Source organism: Buceros rhinoceros, unplaced genomic scaffold, assembly GCF_000710305.1.
Source record: "Buceros rhinoceros silvestris isolate BGI_N320 unplaced genomic scaffold, ASM71030v1 scaffold8224, whole genome shotgun sequence".
NCBI classification, from domain to species: Eukaryota; Metazoa; Chordata; class Aves; order Bucerotiformes; family Bucerotidae; genus Buceros; species Buceros rhinoceros.
Genome location: NW_010406458.1, coordinates 43354 through 49010, shown reverse-complemented (window position 1 = coordinate 49010; position 5657 = coordinate 43354).

Genomic DNA, 5657 nt, shown 5'->3' with positions numbered 1-5657 from the left:
GTATGCAGTTTCCTGGGGTGGGGGGGCGGAGAAGGTGCTTTTTCTCATCCTTGGGGGGCTGCTGTCTGTAAGTCTGGGGTTTTTCTCGTGAGTCTCGGGTCAAATCCACCCTCGCTGCCACACCATGAGGCCGCGGATCCTCTGCCCGCCTGCAGCAGATGGCTGTGCTGCCCTCCCATCCACCAGCACTGCCAACCTGCCTCAGCCCAAAACCCCGAGCGAGAAGGAGTTCAGCTCAGAAGAGCAAAGTCGCTTAAAAAAATTCTTTAAAATAATGAAGTAACAGGTACATTTTAACACATGATGATGACATGCGTGTGGGTGTGCCTGGGTTAAACCGTGCAAAACACAGGCACAGTGAACCACTGCCGTGCTCAGCGTGTCCTGCCTGGTTCAGCGCCTGGGCATCAGCACTGCTCGGTTGCTGGAGCTGCTTTGCTCCTCCTGAGGAGCGGAGAAGGCAGTTGCATTCAGGAGTGGGGTCTGTACATCCACCTCCAGCAGGTAGGGTTGGGAGGGGCAGCGTGCCCCTTGTGAAGAGCGGAGCAACAACACTGGTGCTGCTGGGGTTGGACTAACTGGCTTCTGTCTTCTGCCTACAGAAAAGCACCTCACTTCCACCCCCTGCTCTTCAAAACAGAATGCTCTTCACATCCGATGCATGGAAACTTTCCAACGTTTTCCCTTCTTGTGCCACTCCCTGACACTTACCCGTGCTGGTGTGCTTGTGGCTCATGTCGTTACCTCACAAATATTTTGGCTAGTTAAGTATTTCAGTAGGCAGGAGAGATGGTGAAGAAAGTTGTGCCCCAGCAAAGTCGAAGTTGGTGGCCCCCAGTGCTTGCATCTGTCGGCACCATTGAGTTGCTGCCCGCCCTGCATTTCTCTCTCGACAACCGTGGGCAATCGCGGGCGTGCTGCTGGGTGTCCTTCCTGGGCAGGCTTGTTCTGTGCAGATAGCAAAGGTCTGATCCGTTTTTTTATTCTTCTGCCAGGGCCTTGTTTATCCGATGCTTTTCTAGCACAGTGTGAAAGGGCTGACAAACAGACAGACAGACACAGAGACTACCAAACCCTGTTCCCTGGCGCTCAGGTATAGCAGCCATTCAGTCCACTGCTCAGGCCTCGCTTAACTCACTGTGTATCAAATTTTTTGCAGAAAGTTGCTGGGAAACCCAGAAGTGGTTGCATGGCTTCCCACCACCCCCCACCCTCCCCCCTTTTACTTTTTTCAGTGCTGTGCCATTGACTGAACGAAGACCAGGGCAGGAGTGCTCCACTAGGAGCATGGTGCTCTTCAAGGGGACGAGAGATTTGAAGGATGTTTTGTGCTTCCAAGTTCTATGCCTATGTGGGCTGAAGATGTTGGATCCATGTGGATCTTTCCTCTGTTCAAACCTTGGATGTGTATGTGGTGATTTCTCACTTGCACCAGTTTCTGTAGGTGGGTTATAGCATGGCATACCAGCAAAGAAGTCTCTTGTTGTTCCGGCCTCTGCTGCTGTGTTTGGATGCAAGGTTTGAAGCACTGCATGGAGCTTTTCTGCTCTTTGACTAGTGTGCTGCTGCTCGGGCTTGTTCTCTCTCACCTCCTCCTGCTGGGCTGTTGCTGAGCTTTTAAGGCAAGAAAAGCGCTCTACGGGCCATGCTTTGGTCACACTTTTTTTGGCACGTCTCCATTGGTAGCAAGTTCTTGCCCATACCCTGAGCTCTCTGGTGATGTTGCTTTCTGTTGCTTCTAGCTTGTAAAACCAGAGGAAGGCATTTCTGCCTTTTTTTTTTTTAACTAACGCTTTTTGACTTCTTTCACAAGCCACTTCCACTTCCCCCTAGCCCTTGCAGAAGTGTTGCCACAGCCGCCAGAGCCCTGCCCTGCCTGACCCAGCACTCGTGGGAGGGACCTCCCTGGGGACTGCTAAACCAGGGCTGTGACAGCCTCACTGCTGCGCCTGTGCCTTTGTCACCAGCCGCTCTGCTGGGTGGTACCAAGGGCTGGATTCAGCATTTCCAAAACCAGGCTTCACTTGTGGTGACAAACTGAAGTGGCTTTAGGGGTCTTGTTGAGCATGGAACTCATTTCAGCTCCCATTGATTATTTGACAAGCACTGACTCAAGCCCATCTATTCTGTGTTTATTTGTTTATTGACAGCTCAGAGAAAGTTCATTGGAAGGCCATTAATCATGACATAATCCCCGAGAAATCCATAAGGCAGTACTTGCTTGCATACAAAGACACGCAACAGGAATATAGTGCGTGGGGAGGGGAGACATCAGAACTATCAACCCCCAAATACAGCATTCGCTGGAAGCACTGGGTGTTTCTCTCCTGGTTCTCTAACTCAGCGATACCTGAAGCATTGGCTCTCCCGGCACAGAGAAAAGGCTTACAAGGATGGGAAGAATAGCTCATGCCAAAAATACGGTTGTATGATATGACAGACCAGCTTAAAAAGGATTATCCCTTGGCTTGGGAAGATCCTGTGGGCAAGCAAGCCTAGATGAAGCAATCGGGGTGCTCTCACTGCTAGCTCTCCTCTGTCTGCTAGAGAGTGAGATTTCACGCTGGGTTTTCCTCTGCCTCACCCAGAAACCGGCCGTGCCTTCAGCCGCAGTCCTGCCCGAGGAAGGATTGAACAATCCAGCCTTCCGGCAACGTGTTCTTTAAAGACTCAAAATAGTTCCTGTGTTTGTCACAATCTGGATTTCACAATAGCTCGGAGGGTGAGTCACAGGCAAAGGTCAAAGAGTCTTTTCTGTCACCTGAACAGGCACCTCTCACCCCTTGAATCCGTAGACTGAGCAGTAGTTTCTCTAATCCTCTGCCTTCTAGGAGTCCCTGCTCATCCCCTATTCCCTGGTGTTCTCCTGTGTTTGGCAGCACCATGTCCAGTGCCCATCTTGCTCCAGAGGACTCTCCAGCACGACCCTTTGCTTTGTATCCTGCTTGGCTCCTGGCAGGGCTTTCTGGAGGTGGTTTACTGGGTAACTTTTATCTGGTATGTTTTCATGGGTGGAACGCATGTTCCACTCCTGTTTCTGCATAGACCTGTCAGCTGTGCTCGGTGCGGTGCGTTGAATCACACAAAGGCTGGTAGCACCCATAAGGGCTTTTCGGGTTTTAAATATCAAGACCGTAGTGAATCTAACTCTAGTTCAGCAGCACATCCTGGGCACTATGCTGGCACCTGTCTGCTCTATGTTTTTTGGTGCTAATTAGCACTCCAGGGGCAAATTATCCATGTCATTAAAATGCCCAGGAGTAGAGGAGCTAAAAGATGGAACTGGATGCATGCTTTTGACTGGCCAGCCATAGGCCATAGACTGGCATCAAGCAGCTCCTGTTCTTGGGATCTTACCGTCTGGGTGGTTCTTTCATTTCTGCCCTCTCCCCATCTCTGAATTCTCTACGTGCAGGTTTGCTGAGTTGGAGACCTTGTAATTGGGCTGAGGTTTGCAGATTTTAGATTTGTAGTTTACACTGTGTATTTTGCAGGATTTCCTCTCAAATGATGTGGCCGCCTAACAAACTCACTGTTGATGAGTCATCCTGGGGTGCTTTCTTGGTAATTCTTGGTTTTCTTCTTCCCTCCATATCATTACCTCTTTCTTTCTTTGAAATTTAAAGGCAAATAAACCACCTATGGTGAGAGAAGCTTTCATTCCACTTTCTGCAAGGTGAGGGTATGACCCCCAGTGAAGCTCAAGGTAGAGGTGCAGCGAGGCTGGTGGCAACCCTTTTCTTCCATCCCGCAGCTCTTGGAGAGAGAGCAACAGATGCTACTTCCTCTCAGCCTGGCACTGTGTCTCTTTGCTGTGAGCGGTATTGTCCAAGGCCTGAAGGTTACTGACTTGGAGAGGCCGGTTCCTTCTGCCTAACTGCTAGCTTGGTGCTTTGGGGTCGGAGTGGGCTGTGTTTTGATTTGTGCTAATGTCTCAGGGCAGATTCTGATCTATTGCACAAAGATAAGCAGACATCAGGAAAGGGCTTGAAAGCCTAAAGCATCACCTCATGCCTGGGATGGCTGAAACCAGCTCCAGGGCTGGCAATGTATGCCTTTGGCCAAACAAACCTTCCTGGAAGAACATCTCTGTCCCAATACACTGTGTGCAGGAAAATACCAGCAGAGAAGCTGAAGGAAGTTGCCAGACATGAATTCCAGAGAGACTGCCCTGCACACTTGGCCAAAACCTGACGCTGCCTGTGTGAGTCTGGCTTGCTGCGAGCAGCTTTCAGAGCTGTCTGGCTGCTGTGAGGGGCTGTGATGCAGCCGTCTGCCTGATGGCAGGCAGCTGCCATTCCCAGGGAGGCCACTGGGCACGGGTGTCAGGACTGGAGGCTGCCATTCCCAGGGAGGCCACTGGGAACGGGTGTCAGGACTGGAGGACAAGCAGATGGAGAGAAAGGGAAAGTGGAGAAATGGGCAGAAGCTCCTTGGATTTCCAAGGCTCTTGCAATGACAAATGTGACCTCCTGAACTCAGTTCAGGAGTACTCACACCAGCCGATGTGCATCTGGCTGGCTTGAAGGTATACGGGACAGCAGTGCTCCTCTCCCTTTGGGGTGGAAGCCCACCTTGTGCGGCTCATGGAATCCCTCATTTCCCCAGGCTGCATCTCTGGCTAGAATGGATGAGGACATGAAGATGGCTGGGTAAACACTCTGTCTGGGACAGTCCAAAGAGGTGAAGAGAGGCAGCAGCTAGTTCTCTTATGGGCATCGTTAAAGACTGAATGTCAGACAGAGTATACGTGGGCCCTTACCCAGAGAGGAAGCTGTCGCTGGGGGTTGCAGAGTTGCTCACCTCACCTGCTAGTTGTGGGAGTAACATGGAACAAGGTCTGGCTGCCGCAGTAAGCGTGTGGGCTGTGGTCGCTCCCCCACCCACAGCTTGCAGCCCGGTTTGCAAAACCGTGTCCTCCAGTCAGCAGCAGCACCCACACATGCCTTAGCAAGCCCAGGAGGGGATGAGAGGTGGCAGCGTGGCTGTGGGGGGTGGCTCCCCTGAGGCTTGGGGGTGAGGGCAGGTTGGTTCAGACCTCTTAGGGGGAGATGATACTGTGGGGACCCTGGCGCACACTCTGCTCCTGGGTTTTTTTAGGTGCCTGGGGGGCCCCAGCATCCTGTAAGGGCTGAGCTGTCTGGGACCCCGCCGGTGGGAAGCGTGCGATGGCTGACCTCCAAGGGAAGCCCCACCTCTTCTCACAATATTTACTTCCCCTTCTTGGACCTCTCCCAATGCCGTAAGTGTGGAGAAAACATAGTGGGGCACTTCTTGCTCAGCTTCAGAAGCGCTGAGCTTTTCCCTATGCTTGCTCTGCTCCGCATCTCCCCCTGCCCTGCTCTCTGGGTCCTCTTCTGGGCATGTGGTGGCAACTTGGTAAGAAACAAACCAACCTGAGCAAGAAAATCACCCTACTTTCTTCTACAACCAGCATGAGCTGCTGCCTTGCGTTCGGGCAGGGAGCCTGGGTGGAAGTGGGTTTGTCCCCTGTGGTACAGATGGAGCTGTCCGTGCCAGCTTGTGCCAATGCAGCGAGTCTTCAAAGCCCAGCAGAGACTCAGGGTCCCTTATTTTCCTCCCTCTGTTGTAGTTTTCCCTTTCTTCCGTCCACCCCCAGCCTGCTCCTTGGTACAAAGATAGACTATCACCTAAGC